Source organism: Neolamprologus multifasciatus, chromosome 5, assembly GCF_963576455.1.
Source record: "Neolamprologus multifasciatus chromosome 5, fNeoMul1.2, whole genome shotgun sequence".
NCBI lineage: Eukaryota > Metazoa > Chordata > Actinopteri > Cichliformes > Cichlidae > Neolamprologus > Neolamprologus multifasciatus.
In genome coordinates, this window is record NC_140443.1 from 6217203 (window position 1) to 6236214 (window position 19012).

Here is a 19012-nt window from a genome sequence, read left to right on the forward strand (position 1 = left end):
GGGAGCGGACATACTTGACATTTTCACCTTCTCAAATACCCAAAGAGAATTTATCTGAATACCACCTCCAGATAATGTAACACAGTCCCTTGTTCTCAAGCAATTCTTCATTTCCTTTTGTTGTTGTTTTCTACCACTCATGCTGGTCATAAAAATAGTACTGTGTTTCTCTAGGCCTACTGAAGCTGAAAACTATGATGTTTCCATTTGTCTCACTCCCCACACACAAAATCACAATCTGCTCTTTTCTAAACGTCCCACCAAGGAATAAAGGTGCATTATGGGCTTGAGGAATGCAGAACAAAACGGCAATTTTTGATAATAAACCACACAGCAGGCTGCAAAAACTTTTCCCATACAGCAGAAGCCTTTAGTTTGAAAGTCACGACTTTATTTTTTGCTTCAGCACTCATTGCTGGAACTTACAAGCAAACCCATGCAACTGTCTTCTGTCTGTGGACTGGAATTGTAATGGTAGTAATGATGCACAATGTGCAGTGCTCATACCATTTTGTGGTGTTCTTTTTTGGGCAGACAGTATCCGTCTTTATGACATTCAATATGTTTACATGAATATAGAGGTCAAACGAGCACGCCTTGTTTACTTTATCTTCCAGTGACCCCCGTCGGTCCCCAATTCTTTCTCTCATCTCCTGTCTCTCTCTCTCTTTCCGTTTCTCTCGTCCGCTTCATTGGTAGGTTCCCTTCATCACCACCAGGGGCTTTCCATACCGCGCCGTTCCGAGAGCGGCTTTGCCTTTGCTCTCTCTGCGCTCATCGGAACAGAGACTCCAGACGCGCAGCGCGGTGGCAGACAGGGCGAGCGGAGCGTCTGTCCCTCTGATTTTCATCTGACAAGGAATCGTTTACCTTTGATTGCAGGAGAAGCGGCAAGCTGAATAACCGTTACCGTGTCCCTCTGCAACTTGTCAAGGCAAAGGCATTTGTTCTCGCCACGCGATAACGAAGGTAGGACTTTGTTTTAATTTAATGAGAAAGTTCACCGTGCGCTGGCACGCTCTTGTAACATACATTTCTGTTGCATTTTGAAAATGCCCTTTGCCTTTTAACTGCAGGAGCAAATACGGGGGAACTGCAGAAATGTACTGTGGATTTTTGTTCTTATAATACTGTGTTTGTGTGCGTGCACATGTATTGATAGAGGAAATTAGAGCTTTTGCATTTTTTAAAAATAATAAATGTATTTAATTGAAGGTTGAACATCGCCAGCTAACTTGTTGACACTTATCACACATTTAACATTTGTCAAGCACTTGGTAATAAGCGCTGCGCAGGACACAGTCGCGATTTCGATCACATGCAGTGATTTAAATAGTAATCAGACTACTCTTAACGATTGCAAGGTTACGGTAGATCCGAAAACTGTGCCCGAAATTGGTCACTCACTCTGGGACAAAGCTGCACCTTCACAATTTCGTCGCATGGATGATTTGTAGCAACATCTTCACGGTGAAATTGGGGAGCAGGAGTGGACTATACTGTGTGCATAGATTCCGTGGTGAATGGTTGTGGAAAATTCTATTTTTTAATGGTACAAACCGCAACTGACTGTAGTAGTCATAGGAATAGACAGTCTAACTGTGTATATGCACATCAGCAACAACACAAAGCCTAACAAAATGAAATAACCTAGAGGTGGGGAGGGGGGCAAAACGACTGCACGCACCTCCTGCACACTGAGATGGGTTTCCGAGGACTGCAGCCACTTGATGCGCCAACAGGATGCATCTGGGGAAGTTGGATGCGTGCCACTGTGCACTAAAGCCATGCTGTTGAATGGATGCTGACTTAAAAGCATTCTAACATCTAACTAACTAACTAAATAAACAAACAAACAAACTGTTATCTCAGTAATGTTAGGATGAACATTCACTGATAGTTATGTAGACTAAAATATTTTAGTCTCATTAAAGAAAAGTCTCATTCTTGCAAATGTAACATTGTCCCTTTTTTTTGTATCCTTCCTTTCATTTTCTTTTTTCCTATTACCACCAATTACTTTGGGTTTACTCATTTATATTTGATATTTTAATAATTTTCAGTCTTCATGTGGCTCTAATAGATATTCACAAATCAAATTAGCATCAGCCGCAATTTCTATCTCGTTTGTTTAACACATTCTGCTGGACAAGATCCAAATTTCCTGCAACATGCACATCTCAGCAGTTACTGACTGAGCATTCTGCTCCTCTCCCTCTCAACCTTTCGCTGTGCTTTGTTGCCTTCTTTTAAATTGATTTATTTTGCTCAGCCTTCCAAAATATTTGTCCACATGGCATTTAGATTTGCTTAAATATTATTTGACATTTGTTATTCTCATGAAACAGTCCCTGAAGAGACAGGCAAATGTTAGCTCAATCTAGTGTTTGCTGCGTCCCACAATTTTGGACGCATTATACTGTAAGTACTTCACAACTACAAGATTGATCAGATTCCTTCCATGCCAGCTTAATATTTGTTTTGTAGGAAGGCAGACCCTTCATCTTGGTATCTGGATGAAATACAACCTGTTCCCAACTCGGGAGGACTCGTGTGTATGTGTGTGTGCTTCATATTGCTGAACATGATTTGTGACCGTGGGGTTACAGTACACTTTAAGCTAGGATATTACTCCGTGACCTTGGCTAAGGTTAGAATTGCTTAAGTTTACTCCTTAAGGGTGTCTTGACTGTATGTATCAGCGTGTTTGGAAATGTGCCTTCACCTATACGTCCGTCCGTTCATGTACATGGGGAGTGTGTGTATTTGTGAAACTTCAGACAGGCCTCAGTTTACCATTTATCCACAGCTAATTGGTGTTTGAGAAAATGCCTGTCGTTACACTAGCCGATCGATTACTTTAATTTTCCAATTAGATGCTGATCTGTACAGGAATCTGTCAAAGAGACACGACCTCTAGGTGAGGGCTGCGACCTTTATTGACCCTGTGTTTGAAAAATTGACTTCAGAGGTTACATTATAGGATGGCAGTCGGTTGGAGTAGAGATCAGCGCAAGTTCAGGGAGATTTATTAAACAGTTAACTATTCAGTCATTACTTTAAACATTAATCAGGGGGCTTACTAGTTTTCTGCCATGTTGGAATAAATTTTCCACTTGCTGCAGCATCTGGCGGTTGTGTGTGTGTGTGTTTGTGTGCTTTAATTATTTATTTGTAATTGTGAAATTATTGCTTTATCAACTGAACCTATCTTATGCATGCAGTGACTGTGGGCTTTGTGATTTTGTTTTGTATAAGGTTGTTTAAACAATTTTAAGAGGATCTGATATGCAGGAATACCTGCACCCCCCACCGTCCTCCCAACCACACACACACACACACACACACACACACACACACACACACACACACACACACACACACACACACACGCAGAATACCAAACATTTTCTCCAAGGAATTTATTTGCTATTCTACTGTCCATTAGAGACACATATCTGCTTTCGTAGACTCCTCATTTATTCAGCCGGTGGTCTAACCAGCATGTACATTACAAGGGCCATGTAGCAGTAACCCAGATGGCAGGATAGGCTGATTGTGATTTATGTACCAAAAGTGAATGCATTACAGTGAGCTTCTGGAGTCAGTGCCAAATCCAGTGTGAAATCTTCACGCGTGTTTTTAAGACAAACAGTCATAGATGCACAAAGTATAAGCTTACTTACATAAAAAGCCTGATGTGCGTGCATCAAGCAATGGCTCAGTTTCTCCGTCTCTCCTTTCTTCGGTCTATGTCTTGCTTTTTATCTCACCCTTTGTCACATACACAAACACGCACGTGAACAAACACACAGCTCCCCTGAAAAATCGTTTCGATGAAGCAGTCCACCATTGTGAGACATTGATTACCGTTTACCAAGCCGGCGCATAAATGTAGTGTTAAAGGAGAGATGGCTTGGATAGATACGAGAAGAGAGGGAGGAAAATGAAAGAGTGCTGGAACTAGAAAGAGAAAAGGGGAGCAGAAGAGGCTGATAGATGGCAGTGATGTGGCACTAAAGATGATCTAGACGAGCGTAAACGTGAGTTTGTTGTTTTTTTTCTTTTCTCTTTATGCCTGACAGAAAAAGTACCGATTAGACCAACTAATTGATTCATGCTTATGATTAGAAACCTAGTTCATAGTGAAAAATCATATACACAATCTCTGTCTCTCTCTTTATCTAATACCCTCTAATACACACAGGCTCATACACAAACACACCCATATACACTATAACACACATGGTCACACACCTCACTGCTCACACCTGCTGTCTTGTTGGCGGTCAGGAACGGTCAGCCCTTAGTCACTTCATTACCCCCTCCGGGCAGGGACTGCATCAACCGTATTACTGCTTGAGCTCTGTGATGGAATCACTAGGTAGAAGGAGACAGAGAGCTTAAGGCCATGGACCGGCTCCATGGTTGATTTTCCAGCGCTGTTTGCAACTGATTTCAAGAAGAGCGTTACAGGCAATACTTTGATCCAGCAATTTTCGAATACTGTGGCTTTTACTCAGGAAACTCAGCTGCTTTTACCTGTGATGAAACAAGTCACTCATACCGTTTTATTTGGTCCACTGTTGAGGCTGTTTTGCAGCAAGCTAGTCAACAATGATTCAACAGTGCAGTTTATGCTGTCATCATCATGCCTTATTTTGTGTCCTTCAAGCTAAAAGAAAAAGTATAAACTTTCTGTATAAGCTTGTTTTTGTATAACAAGTAACTCTTGTATAAGAGTTGGATGAGAAGATTGATATTGCTTCCATATGTATATACTCTAAATATAAATCTACAGCCACTGGGCCATATACTTAGCTTAGCATAGTTTGGATTAGCGTAAAGAGTGGACGCATCGGAACGCAGCAAGCCAGGATTAGCAAAAACAAAAGGGACTCAAAATCATTACTAGTTAGTAATAAGTTATGTCCCCATTTTTTAAACTGTAAACACGTGAAAATGATATGTTGTTGCGAGGCTAAAATAACTGCTTTTTCTATCAAAAAGCTAAATGCCTCATGTTTAGCTAACAGCCATAAGAATGATTTAGTATTCCAGTCGAACTCATTTGCAAATAATGTTTATTTTCCTTACCGTGATTGTCTAATTCTAAGTTTTAATTATTATTTGATCATCTGTTTTTATTTAAACAGATGCTAATTTTGTGCTCCAAAAACAGTATAAACATGCACGTGGAAGTCATGCCTCTATTGTTACTGATAAATTCTGCTAGTTTTGCACAGTTAGACAGACCAAACATTAGCATGTAAACACAAACAAGTGCCGAGCAGTTTTTATGTTCATCTGTTGTATCAGATGGATGCTTTTATTGCTTTATAGTGGAAAATGAGTTAAAAAGCATTGCTATTAATTTTTATAATGTTTTAACTTAAATGTTTATCTCTCTTTGTGTGTGTATCTATATCTATATAATCCTATCTATCTATATAATTATCTATATATCTTTGTAAGTACAATAAGTAAGGGTAAAAATCACACCTGAGCAATGCATGTGACTAGTTTCTTCATACAGGGGGCATCTTAAAGCTGTCATCACCAACAAAGGCCTTTGAGCAAAGAACTAAATAAATGTCAGTAAGCGTGTTCAGTGTTTTTCCCCTGTCTCATTTCTCATTAGTACACATAACATAATTTATAGACATCTGTGGTTTGTTTCTTTGCACGTGCAATTTGGATGGTTGGTGAGAATTTCATGTCAAGCATCTTTAGAAATATATTTACTTTGAAAATTGGTGACATGATGCAAGAAAAAATATATATATATAAGAATTATATACAAGAATTATACAAGTAATGCTCTCCACTGAGAAGTTTTGGATGAAGCAGGTTATATCCTGGACAAGTCACCAGTCTACCGCAGGGCAAGTATTCATGCTCACAGCCAATTTAGAATCACCAGTTGACCTAACAAGCTTATCTTTGAACTGTGGGACAGAGCCAGAGTACCCAGAGACAACCCACACAGGCACAGGGAGAGCATGCAAATGCCACACAGAATGGTCTTGGCTGGCTGGCAAGTTTGAGCTCGGTGATAGTACAAACCACTGCATCATTGTGCCAACAAGTACAAGAAATACAACACTCACAATACTGTAATCGCCAAACTTACTTAAAAAAGAGAGAGTAGTAAGAAGAGGAGCAAATGGATACTAACAATATTCAGTATCTGATAAAATTGATATAGGTAAAGTTTAAAAACATTTGGAAATACAAAGGCAATTTTCATAGATAACAACATTTTTTATGTTTTTTGCGATTAGTACTATTGCTACTACTACTAGTGGTGGAAGAATAGATTATGTTATATATGTTTGGAGTTTTATAAAATTAGCTTTTTGTGTGCTTCAGATAAAAACAGCTTCTATGCATTTGCCAGCTTCTACTGCTAGCAAATGGGCAGATTCTTATATAGCGCTTTTCTGTTGTAATTGAGCACTCAATACAACATGCCTCATTCATACAAGCACCTTTTTATCTAAAATGCATTCCAATGGACACATCAGAGAGCAATTTGAGGTTCAGCATCTTGCCTAAGGATATTTTGGCACGCAGACTGGAGCAGACAGGGAATGAACCACCAACTTGCCAATTAACAAATGACCTGCTCTATCGTCTGAGCTACAGTCACCCCTTTTGAAAATATCCATAGTGATAGGTTATGCTCAATGCAATAATGAGCATAGCATTGCACTTGACACACAGTACACTCGTGATAGTTGAAGAAACGTTTCACACAGTCAGTTCTTCCACTGTGCTTTTGTTTGTTCCTCTGTTTATTTCTACCTAAATGTGTATGATTTCCTAGAGCCAGGATTTCATCTCTGGTGATGGGATCCAGACTTACTCAATCTGTGTTCATAGCTGGTTTGCCTGGCCTGTGTTTGTGCCTCTTGCACTGGAGTAGGAAGAACAACTGCTTTGTAAACAGGCAGTTCTTCACCTGGATGTCACGGTTCACAGAGACTCTTCCTCTGAGTCTGGCATAACCCCATTGGCAGAGCTTACAGTGGTGTATTTCTGAATCAGTGTCGACTTTGGAAGGATGAAGGCTGCCAAGGTAGGGAAAGTCATCCGCATTTTGTGGCTGAAATGCTTGATATCTTTCGAGATACGTAACTTCAGTGAATCACATGCAAACATCCACACGCGATCGCGCACATATATAAGGGTTTTTTTTCATATGTTAGAGATTAAAATGAACAAAGGATTTAGAGGTGATGCGAAGAGGAGCAAGTTATTATCATATTGGTTTGTTTGCTCTTCTCATAACCCAGTGTGAGAAGAGCACTGGGGTCATGTTAATAAGCAAACAGTCTACTCTCAATCATAGCTTATTTTATGCTCTGTTCAGCATGTAAAACTAATGCCAGTAAACACAAATTTGTTTCCGTTTAACAGGGAAATCTGTGCTTTTTTGTGTACTTTTTGTCCGTAGTTCCAATTATCTGCTCTCAGTATAAAGTGACATTTTTTGAGGACTGTAGATGCTCATTGATTAGTGTCCCTGAAATTAGATCTATGATAAGCTGTCACTTTTAAAGGCTTACAGATTGAGTCAAGTACAGCCATTAACAGGAATGACCTCTTACTTACATGACTTCCAAAATAGACCATGTAATGCATCATTATTAAGATACGCATACGATAATTGGTCGACTTGGCTGAATAAGTTAAAAGCAGAACAATTTTTAGAAACTAAAGTGGCAAAGATGTGTATCAGTTTGTTCCCCTTTGTGACTAAGAATCAGTTTATTAATGTTATGTTATGACTAATAGTCAGAATTCAGTGTTTCTTTGTGTGAATGTTTGAATGACTCTTATTCAGTCATTAGCTTGCTGCCTGGGAACAAGAAGGAGTTTTATCCAGTTGCCACGTTTACCTGTCATAGTTCAAATGTATGGATGTTAATTTAATATGAGACTACAGATTGTCCCTAGATGTGATTGTGAGTACAAATGAGTGTGTGTCCATGTCAGTTCATTTGTGTACTGGCAGCCTGTCAAGGGTATTTTCCTGCCTTCTGTGCTGTCTATGCTGGGACAGGCTCCAGCACCTTCTGACCCTGAGTAGGAATAAGTGGATAAGACAATGGATGAATGAGCAAACATCAATGCTGAATTTGTATATTTGTTGAAATTACCCTCCAAAGCTTTTCATTTACTGTCTGGTAATGCAGCCTAGCAACAGACAGTTGGCTTCAGTGAGTGGCTAATACAGGCTTTGGGTAGTTCTCTTTGTCTTTGGCTTTCTCACACTCTTACTTTGTTCTCATTCTGATTTCTTTCTGGCAGGACTGCAAACTTGTGACTGATGAATGGTTCTGGCACACTGTTGTTTGTTATCACATAGAGCTAAATGCACAACCCTAATATTTTCTTTTCTTTGTTTTTATAAATGTAATTATTTATCCCGGTAAACTTTCAATTGAGATTAAAAAAAAAATCTTTTTTCAAGTGTGACCTGGCAGCAGAGATTACTTTTGTTGCATCATTTTTTTAAACAGGTCTAAAGATTAGTTGTTGAACTCCTTGGCAATCAAAATTGTTTTTTGGAGGTTGCTAGCTGTCACTAAGCGAAGTCACAAAGTGTGTGCCGCACCAAATCCCGCTTGGTTTGCACGGACAAGGCTGACTTGTCTGCAAACGCTCCCTAACCACTGAGTTGTAGGGAAACTTGAAAAAGTGTGCTGCAAACTGAAAAAGGAGACTATTTGCATTCAAAATAAAAGTTGTCTCTTTGGGAAGACAGCACATTTCAAAAGGCAAAACTTTAATTTGAAGGTGAATGGTCTCTGTCTCTGCTTTGCATCGAATTCTTCACAGTTTCATTACTACTTAGCTTGTAGTTGACAAGCTGGTGGCTTCAATGCAAACTACAAACTGGGGGAACCTGCTAGCAGCTAAAGCAATCATAAGGTTTTCATTGCAAAAGTATATAACTCTTTGTGGTCCTTTCCACCTAGTGACAGTCAGCAACCTCTGATAAATATTTGCCAACTGGTTGGGCATGCACTTTTGTTTCAGGTTGTTACCAGGTGTTTGCTGACTGGTCTCTACTCCTGTGTGACTGGGATTTCAGCAAATGATTTCACAGCAACCTCCAGAAACCAATAACAACCAGTTGGGGAATACTCATTTTTCCCTAGTGACCAGTGATTGCCAAATGGCGCTATCCGGTCTTCCTTACTAATTGACATAGTGGAAAACATATAGTAATAATAAATGTACCGTAATTGTCGGGCTATAAGCCGCTACTTTTTGTACAAGCTTTGAACCCTGCTGATTTCAGTCAGGTGCGGCTTTTCTATGGATTGTCCATGATTTTTGTGATATCGTAAGAGGATTTGTTTTGTTTGTTCCGCTGTTCTCCGGCACTACGTTGCCTGGCGGAAGGATCGGGGTTCAAGAGTGGTATGTTGGTCACATGTCCGTCCGCCAGGCAACGTAGTGCCGTACGAAGTAGCGCGAAAAACAAACTTCAAAGTAGCGCTACGCGTTCAGCGGGAGGCGTGGATGATGAGCGGCGATAAACTTGCGAAAAGCAAGTTATGCCCAACTCCACCAGTGGATTCTGACAGCGTGGAAAAGTGTGAAAACATCCATGATCACCAACGGATTTCGAAGGGCTGGACTGCTGCATGATGGAGAGGAGGACAGCGCCACGGCCCTTCAGAGGGTGTTCGGCTCTGACACTGACAACGAGGATTTGTTTGGTTTTGAAAGTGACAACGAAGAAGAGAAGCGGAGAGTGGATGACGAAGCCATCCTGAGCCTGTTCTTATCCGACACTGGAGAGAGGACTTTGGTGGTTTTAGTGCGCAGGAAGAAGAGAAAGATGGTGGTGAATGACTGACTTTTCTTCTTGTTAAAGCCGTGTCAACTGCACCTGGGCCTAAAAGGTAGTCCCAATCTATTTTTCTATGTGTGCTGTAGGTTATTGTTATGTACTACATTTGTTACTCGTTTATGAAGCACAGTACATGTTTGGTACTTGTATTTACCGGTACTTGTACATATACCTAAAAAGTTATGCAAATATGTACCCATAACTTGTTTTTCAAAATATTAATAAAAGGGGCGTGTCTCCAAACAGCCATCTCTTTCCTGACAATTCCCTTTGTGCATATTCTCTTACATATGATAAGTCAACATTGAAACACCTGCGGCTTTTAGTCAGGTGTACATACATTAGTCGGCTAATGTATGTACAAAACAGGATTTTCCCCTGATTTTAGCTTGTGCGGCTAATATTCAGGTGCGCTTTGTAGTCCGGGAAATACGGTATATGCAAAACATCACAATCATAGTATGGGAGAAAATCCAATATTAATAACTGGAAATATGATAGAGCAGTTAAGTTGCGTGGTAATTTCATTTTTAAGATTTAACTTTTAAGATTTTTTTTATCATGAAAACTGAAAGTGACACAGTTTTGGGTGCTTGGACAAAGAAGATATGTCAAAACAAATAATCCTACTACATAATAAACAGTTGTATCAGATTAGTGATGATTATTTTATTTCTTTTAATTTATTCTTTGTTTAGCAATTTAGTAAAGCCCAAATTTGCAGTAATAATGATAATAATAATAATGTGTATGAAAACAATGAGTGTTTTTAGTATTTCTGGATTTATGTATCTAGGCTCCATTAATAATAATAATAATAATAATACATTTTATTTATAGGCGCCTTTCAGACCCTCAAGGTCACCTTACAGTAGCACGTAAACAATACCATAAAAAAACATAAGAAAAATGTATATATAGCAAGCATGGTAGATAAAATTTAGACATAAACAGTCATAAAAGTATAAAAGCAAATATAAAAACTGAGCAAGGTAAAAATGGCCTAAGACAGATCAGGTGTATGTAATTCTAAACAGATGGGTTTTGAGTAGTGATTTAAAAGTGGTCATATAGGTATTTGTCACATGAAAGACCAAACAAAACTACAGAATCTCTATGAGCTTTGCAAACAGGGAAAGCGCTCAGAATGCAGAAAAAAACAATAAATTGTGCACTATTATAATCAATAATGGTTACTCTGTATCTGGACTGACAGAGAATACCAGGTGTGTGGTAAGTGGCAGCTTTAAGAAATGTGTTTGCAGCCCGCATGGATATCACTTCCTCCGGGCAAAGTAATAACTCTTAATACAGCCCTTTTAGGGACTCCTTGGGAGTGGAACTAAGTTGTTTTCCAGTGTGACACTGTTGGCACTTGATAGAGGTATAATGGAAAAGACATCCTTAAATAATTGCAGTTAAAGTGATACTGAGCTGTTGGAATGAATTTCAGGCTTGATAGAATGATCCCTTTAAAAAATATCACATGATCAAAATTACAACTTTGATGATGCGATGATGTTTTTCTCTGTAGTAAAGGGGTTATTAAATATTCAGGTATGACTGTATAGTTTGATCACATAACAATACCTTTCATCTTACTGCCACATAAAAGTACTTACAAACAAACACAAAAAGGACACACATTTTTAAGTTTTCATGTGTTTGCTGAATTATGCATTGATAACATATTCATGTGGATTGTTCTACATTATTACTAATGGTATAAGCTTTTGCTGGGAAAAGTGTGTTTACACACACCCAAAAGAAAAAGAATACATGCAAATACATACACTCACACACTTGCATGCACACAAATCTGTGTACAGTTATCATACAGCCTTCGTGCTGAAAAGTTCAATAGTTTCTTCCCTTTTCTTGTTATTGAGAACTTTAGCATGCAGTGGCCAACTAGTTTCAGCAGTTTTTAATGTAGGTTCAAAGAAATACAATTAAGAGAGAATTACTTGGAAGAATGTCTCCATGGCCATTGGTATACTATACTTGAGCTTTGTGATGGTACCAACATTATCGAGGTCAATCTGCTTGAGTAATCACTCTGCATAGCAGATTTTGATCAGGAATTCACCTCGGGCATCATTGCCCACCTCTCAGTTTTAAATACATGTAGACATTGAGGGCTATCAGGAGGGGCTTTGCTCTCTGGCAGGTAGCTCCATGCCCTCCTGGGTTTTAAATGCACCTTAGAACACACATGCATCAACACTACATATGAGCGGGCGGAGGGGGGTTTGGAGTCTTCACACACCCCCATTCTCTGCAGCCTGTTGGAGCGGGGGGGCTAGGAGGAGGAGTTGGCCGCCCGATTGGGGTCTGGAATGTGGGGCCTCCCTGCTGCTGCCGAGTCGGGGCAGTCTGCTTCTCTCCACCGCAGGGAAAAGGGTAACACTACCTAAGTCTGGGTGCAGTTTCCCCCTCCAGGGGCAATTGTGTGAGTGTTGAGTAATTGCATATGAGAGCATGAGGGTGGGAATGGATGTCTGTATCTGTGTGTGCCTGTATGCCTGTGTCTATATGTCAGGTCGGGTATCAGACGCCACCTCTCTGGGGACATCTCAGGCCCTCCAAGGTATGGAGGCCTATCTCCCCCACCACTTCCCCTGCCAGTGGCAGACTCCCTCAGACATCGGTGCGTTGGTGGTTCTTTGTGTCGTCCAGGTACACACCGGCTCACTCCTTGGTGGCTGCTTGTCGGGGCCTGGAGCCTGGGGCTCGCTCGGGCCACTTCGGGGGTGAGGTACCCTCGGCCTCTCGGTCTGGGGCTCGGTCACTCTGGCACAGCTGGCTGCCGGCGGAGCTCACGGGCACGTCACTGCAACCCCCCCTGGCTTCTGCTCCGCGGCTGCTGAGTGACCCCTCATCTGGGACTCTCCTCAGCTCTTTCTGGGACAGTGGCGCAGCTGCCCCTCTGTTGGTCTTCCTTGGTCTCTTGTGTTCTGAGGGCCTCTGGATGTCTGGAGCTTTGATCTGCTCCATACCTGCTTGATGCCCTGGTGGACGGGGCTGTGGCCCCCCCACACCCTCTAGCAGATCATTACATGAAGGAACCTTTTAAAACAAGCGCGTTCATGCTCACAGGTGTACACACGGGTGCTCACACACACAAACTACACCCTTTTTGGCTCCTACCTCAAAGCACACTGTGCGCTGTCGATCTTACGTGCTGCACAATAATGTTTAGCATTTACTGTGATATTCCCATAGATCATCGTGATGTTGTTTATTATGTTGCTCTTTTTTTTTCTTCTGCTTGTTTTCTCTTTTTTCTTTCTCAACGGGCGATCCAGGTGATTGATATATGCATTTTTTTGTCTGCTTATTTTGTTTGTTTTTTGCCCTTTATCCCCGTCCCTCTTCCCCGCTGTTTTTCTTTCCCTCTTTCTTTCTCCCCTTTCTTTTCCCCAGTCAAGTCTGTCCCATATTTAGCAAGTGAAAATAAAATAAACAATAAAAGGTGAATCAAATAGACCAATATGGCAAGGCTGGGATGGTCCATTTGGTAAAGTAAATCTGTTGGGCATCTTTCTTCGCCTTGAGACAATAATTCTGATGGCAAAAGAACCAAACGGGACAGGCAAAAAAAAAAAAAAGGAATTCATCAATTGAGCTGTCTGTGCTAGACAGCAAAGCCTTCAGCTGAACATGCCAGACAAATAGCTAATAGTGCCTGAGTTTAACTCATTCTTTCCTTTCAATAGGAAAGGCATAATCCCTGCAGCACCTCGTAATGTAACAAAATTCAATAATAACCCAGAAATATGTAACCAAGTGGGTATAAAAAAGCAGCATTGTTAGGAAGTCATGAAACGTTGACAAAATCCTCAAGGCTCCCTTGCAAGTGGACAAAAAGAAACGAAATATGAATAAAATTTCACTTATTCAGTAGTTTTATGTGCTCCAATTCTCTTCTGTGAAATTTACATTGATGTTAGAAAAGTAAAGTAAAACACTATTAGACTGAAATGTTAACAAACCCCTGTTAAATTTTCTGTTCAGGTAACTGCCGATTAGATATATGGAAAAGTCTCAGTTTGGACTTTCCTTGTGTAAGACCAATGAGGTGAAATGCTCACTTCATATATTTAGAAATTCCGCCCACAACATCACACAAAACATTTCTCTTCTTGTTCCATATTTGTCTGTCTCTATTTTTTGTCTAATATAATGCATGCATACTATCATGAATACTTGTACACTGTTACTCAGTCTTATCACTGGCATGTTTCCTAATTCTTTTGAGGTTCTTTTCCAACTGTTTACACTCTGGTGGAATTTTTAATTAAAATGATTTCTGCAGTAATGACATGAGTGTTACAAGAATTTGAGCGTGTCAACCTGCCTAGTTTTTAATGTGGAGAATTGAGATATTAAGAAACCTATGTGTGCATATGTGAGTACATGCTCCACTGTCTTCTCACATTTCAAAGATATCCAGGTAAAGGCATCTGTTAATTTTCTTTATCCGTAAATGTTCTTCATCTTCTAACCTGAGGCTTTCTCGGGAATGCTCCAAGACCATAAATCTAGAAAGGCAAAGCCTCCTTAGAAAAAACATGGATGGATGGATGGATGGAAAATATTGCTCTTTCTTTCTCTTGGTCCTTTTTATCTCTTGCAACAACCTGCAACATTTTCAAGATCCTCACCTCTGCAATGCCCAGACTATCATTTGTCTGCTTAATGAACACTGGGGTGCCATGTTGAGTCATAGTGATGACATATTAGGGTTTTGTCCAATTTAAGGCCTAGTGCAAGAACGTGGTCCATATTTTTATCTTTACTTTAACCATAGCAGGATTTCCAGTTCTTTTCAGATTAGACACCTCAAAATGCCATAACAGGTAACCACATTTGATGTAAAACATAATTAACCTATTCACGAAGTAATTCCTAAACCAAATTTCAATACCATCATTATGAAATTGTTAAGCCTAAATATAAATCTCTTTAGTTTCTTAGTTAACCCATTTACTGCAATTAGAAATTGGTGCCCAGTAATATTTATGACAGAACATGAAGTGTATTTATTTTACTTCTGTCATAAGCATATAAAAATATTATCTGCTTAAAAAAAACCACTTTATGTTAAGATTTTTAAAGACTTTTTCAAAAGCTCAATTTTTTTAATGGAAATCTTATTTGAATTGAAACAAAAAATATTTTAATAGTATTTTTTTAGTAGAGTACTCTCTTGTTAATTGGATGATTCATAATAAACATTGAAACACTATCTACTATCTATAGTAGATAGTGTCTATAGTAGTTACTATCTATACTATCTATACTATAGATATTATATTATAATATATTATAGATACTATAGATATAGATACTATCTATAGTAGTCATCTACTATCTATATCTATAGATAGATAGATATAGATAGAAAACGGATTCATAAGAAATCTTTAAACAATATATTTTCATAATTATTATTAAAATGATCATTTTCATAACTGTATGTGTGACAATATTCATGCAAAGTTTGAATCAGATTGGCCTACACACACACACACACACACACACACACACACACACACACACACATATATATATATATATATATATATATATATATATATATATATATATATATATGTATGCTGCAATCATCATAGTAAAGATGATATTACTCCGTTCTTTAAGCCTCACACATTTTGCATGCCAAATACTGGTTGTTGGTGTGCAACTCGGAATCTTAAGAGAGAATTTGTATTATTTATTAAATTAGAAACCATTTTATTTTGCGTTTTATTTATATGTAAAATCCTTTAAATGTCTTACCTACTTTGCCAGTAGGTAAAAAGTAAATATTTGAGATAACATTTAAGATGGAAAAAATGAAAACACTCCTGAATAATGGTTTTTTTTTGGTCTGGCCTTGTGTGGTTCTCACTATATCTGTGATCTCACCATTAATGGTGGCTTTGAGACTTTGAGAAAGTAAAAAGATACAAGTTCAATTAAGGACAGTTTAAAGGCACAAGACACATTTGAAAATACTGCATTCTTGGCTTAAAAATACATGAGGAGTGATAGGGTTACATTGATGTCTATGTCAGTGTCAAGTTCATAGTCAAATAAACTGTATGCATAAATATATCAGTTCTCCCATTATTATAAGGTATAAAAAATTTGAAATGAAGACAACAAACAGACAATGAATGGATCATAAATGATGTATACAGCTTGACAGATCTGCGAACGTACAAAAAACACTAAATTTCTCACAACCCAGACAGAAAAGTTAGTAAGGCTACAAAGCAGATATGCCAGCACGGTTTGGAAAGTTCTCTTTCCAGTGAGCTTCGGCTCCTTTTGCACCAAAGTGTTGACTAGCCTCTAAAACATGGATAAGTTGAGCTTTTAGATGAGGATTCATGGCAGTGCGATTTGCAATGGTATTAAACAGCAACCATGTCATTTTGAGCAGAGATGTACTCCTTTAGCGGAACAACACAGTTTCAGTAGTCTTCAGTAGTCTATATACAGTAAGTATTACTTCAGCTATATTTACATAAGGTGATTTAAAACACGACTTATCTACAAACCTCTGGTGTTAATATATATAAAGAGGTTATGCTATGGTGGTGGATATGCTGGATGGTGGGTGGCTAGAAATTTAAGAAGTGAGTGACACAATCTTATCACAGTAGTGCCTGCAACTACAGCTTTTAAATCTTTATTACACAACAGCAGTGCAATCTGTTAATATGTGCACAACATGCATTTGTACTGCGAGTGCAAACTCAAATAAAAGTTTGCACAGAAATATTGGAATATTATGATTATCTATGAATGCACAGCTGCATATACCTCTGAGAGCACTGTTTGACTGTACTTGCCTAATTCACTGAATATCGTCAAGAAATAATAGGCTTCAGTGGGTTATATGGTGTGATTTAATGTTTGGTTGATTATATATTTACACAGTGTTTAATTTACCATACTTACATTATCTGTCTTGGAGAATTTAAGATATGAATATGTCACATCTGCTTCTAATGGTGCACAGCTGCCTGCCTGCATATCTGGGGCCATGCTGGGATTTATACTGATAATACATATCTCTGCAAGATTAAACTACTGTATGAGCATGTGGCTGCGTATTGTGTATGTATGCGTGCACACTAGAGTTACTACGATTCTGGGCCTGTGTCGTCTCCTTTTTGTTTCTGCAGTATAATGGGCTTTGAAAGATAATACCCAAGAGACATAACAATACTTCTGAGCTAGAGGATTGTGAAGCCGTCCCAGTTCGCAGGATGGCTTTGGCTCAAAGCTAAGCTATGATTGGGAAACCAGGGAAACCTGGATTTTCTGGCAAATCATATTAATCGCCACCATGGTCCTTTTTACTTCATGATCTCCTCTCTCTTCAATCACTTTGTCCAGTTTCTAAGCTACTTTCTTTGTTCCGTCTAATTTATTGCAACAGTTTGAATGTAAAAATAGGCTCATCCTCTGCAATATTTTTCTTTTGTTTCAACAGAAATCGCTGGCCTTGGCAGATTCAGTTGTGTAGTGGCGGTAACCAGTAACACAACAAGAGTTCTGACAACGTAAACATAATTACAGAATTCCTGCAAGGTTAACAAAATTTCAACCAATTTCAAAGACCTTTTTTCAAACAAAAACAAAAAACATCTAACTTCTAAACATCAAATTTTATGTTGCTATAATTTTACTTAAGTAATAAAATGGTAAATGTAACAAAATACCATTTGAATAAATGAAAAAAGAGCTGAAAAATAGCTCAAATATTGTTTATTTCTCTTATGAAACATCACAACATCTGAACAGGTGTGTTAGTAAAAACTGGGGCCCAACGATGGAAGTTTTGGAAAATGTTAAACATCTAACATTTAGTGTTTGAACAGTTCAAGAATATTTTAAAATGTATGTAAATGTATTTATTCAAGTAATTAGTCATTTAGGAAAATATGCTTGGCATACACTGAATGTATACCAATCAATTAAATTTTATTTGACCAGATTCCATTATATTTAACAGCTTTACATTAAATTATTTTAAAAATTACATGGAAAATTTACATGTGATCAAATTAATTGCTCAGCATTTTGGGACTAAATATTTTTTTAGTGTAGAGAGATACTAAAATAGCCAGAAACAAGCAATATTTACAAGAAATGTATTTATTTATTTATTATTTATATGATGTGGTTATGACTTACAAACTTTTGTGTCATGTTCCAGTGTTTTGTCCCCCTTTTTTCCCCCTGTGTCTTTGTAATATGAAAAGTATATTCTGCAGAAGACAGAGCTTTGGTGGCTAGGGCTCCTTAGACCATCGGGCATATCACCTGTTGAAGGCTTTGAGGCTGAAGTGGAGTTATATTCCCTCAATGTGTGCATGGTTTTTACGCTCTTCTTTTCATGAGGCCAAAGCTCCTTTCCTTCTCCGGTGCTCTGTCAAAGGATATACAAAAAGCCCCGATGTGGTCTTCGGAATAGGAATCAGAATCGTGTTTATTGGCAGGTTTGTACAGAGGAATGTGTCTTGGTGTCATGGTATGCAGGGAGAAGACAGTGTTAAAAATGGCTAACTAAAAAGTTAACCAACTACATGATGGCACACTCCACAGCTGTAATAATATATAAATGCATAAACCTTTATATGTTCATCTGTAGATAATTCTTTGCCCTGTTCTTTTTCTCAATTTAAATGCTCCCTTAGACAACGTTGAAAGAAAACAAAACATTTGCTCTCATTTCATTGTGATGCAGATGACTCTCCTGCCACTGATGAGTCCTCTGAATGTTTTACTCTACTTTACATGAGTATTTTTTTTGACAATTTTTAAACAAACATCTTTACTTTCTACTCCTTAAATTTTCAAAACAACTTTTGGTTTGGTTTAACGGATTTGCTGGGCGTTACTATTTCAAGTCACTGCTCAAACCGAATTGAGCCTAAACAGTAACACATGAAAGACAACCCTGTTTTTGTATTAATCACCGGGGAATGTTGCAAAAAGAGAGATGACATGTGGCAAAGTCAAAGTAAATTTGACTTTGACTACCCTGTTAGCTTGAACTGCTTAAATCACTCTCAGTCATATGTGATCAGTTTTTCACATTGTTGCCAACTTCTGAAC

At 38.5% G+C, this 19012-nt stretch overlaps 1 protein-coding gene across 6 annotated transcripts in view; it reads left to right on the plus strand.

The window, feature by feature from the left end:
* Positions 1-707: 707 nt before the first annotated feature.
* Positions 708-19012, plus strand: part of cdh22 (cadherin 22) — a 187866-nt gene continuing 169561 nt past the window's right edge. For 3 of the 6 annotated variants that reach the window (XM_085161341.1, XM_085161340.1, XM_085161344.1), the window contains exon 1: positions 708-969. The gene's annotated coding sequence lies outside the window, so the exon portion shown is untranslated. The remainder of the gene's footprint in view (positions 970-19012) is intronic. The other 3 variants (XM_085161343.1, XM_085161339.1, XM_085161338.1) reach the window with 2 other exon arrangements.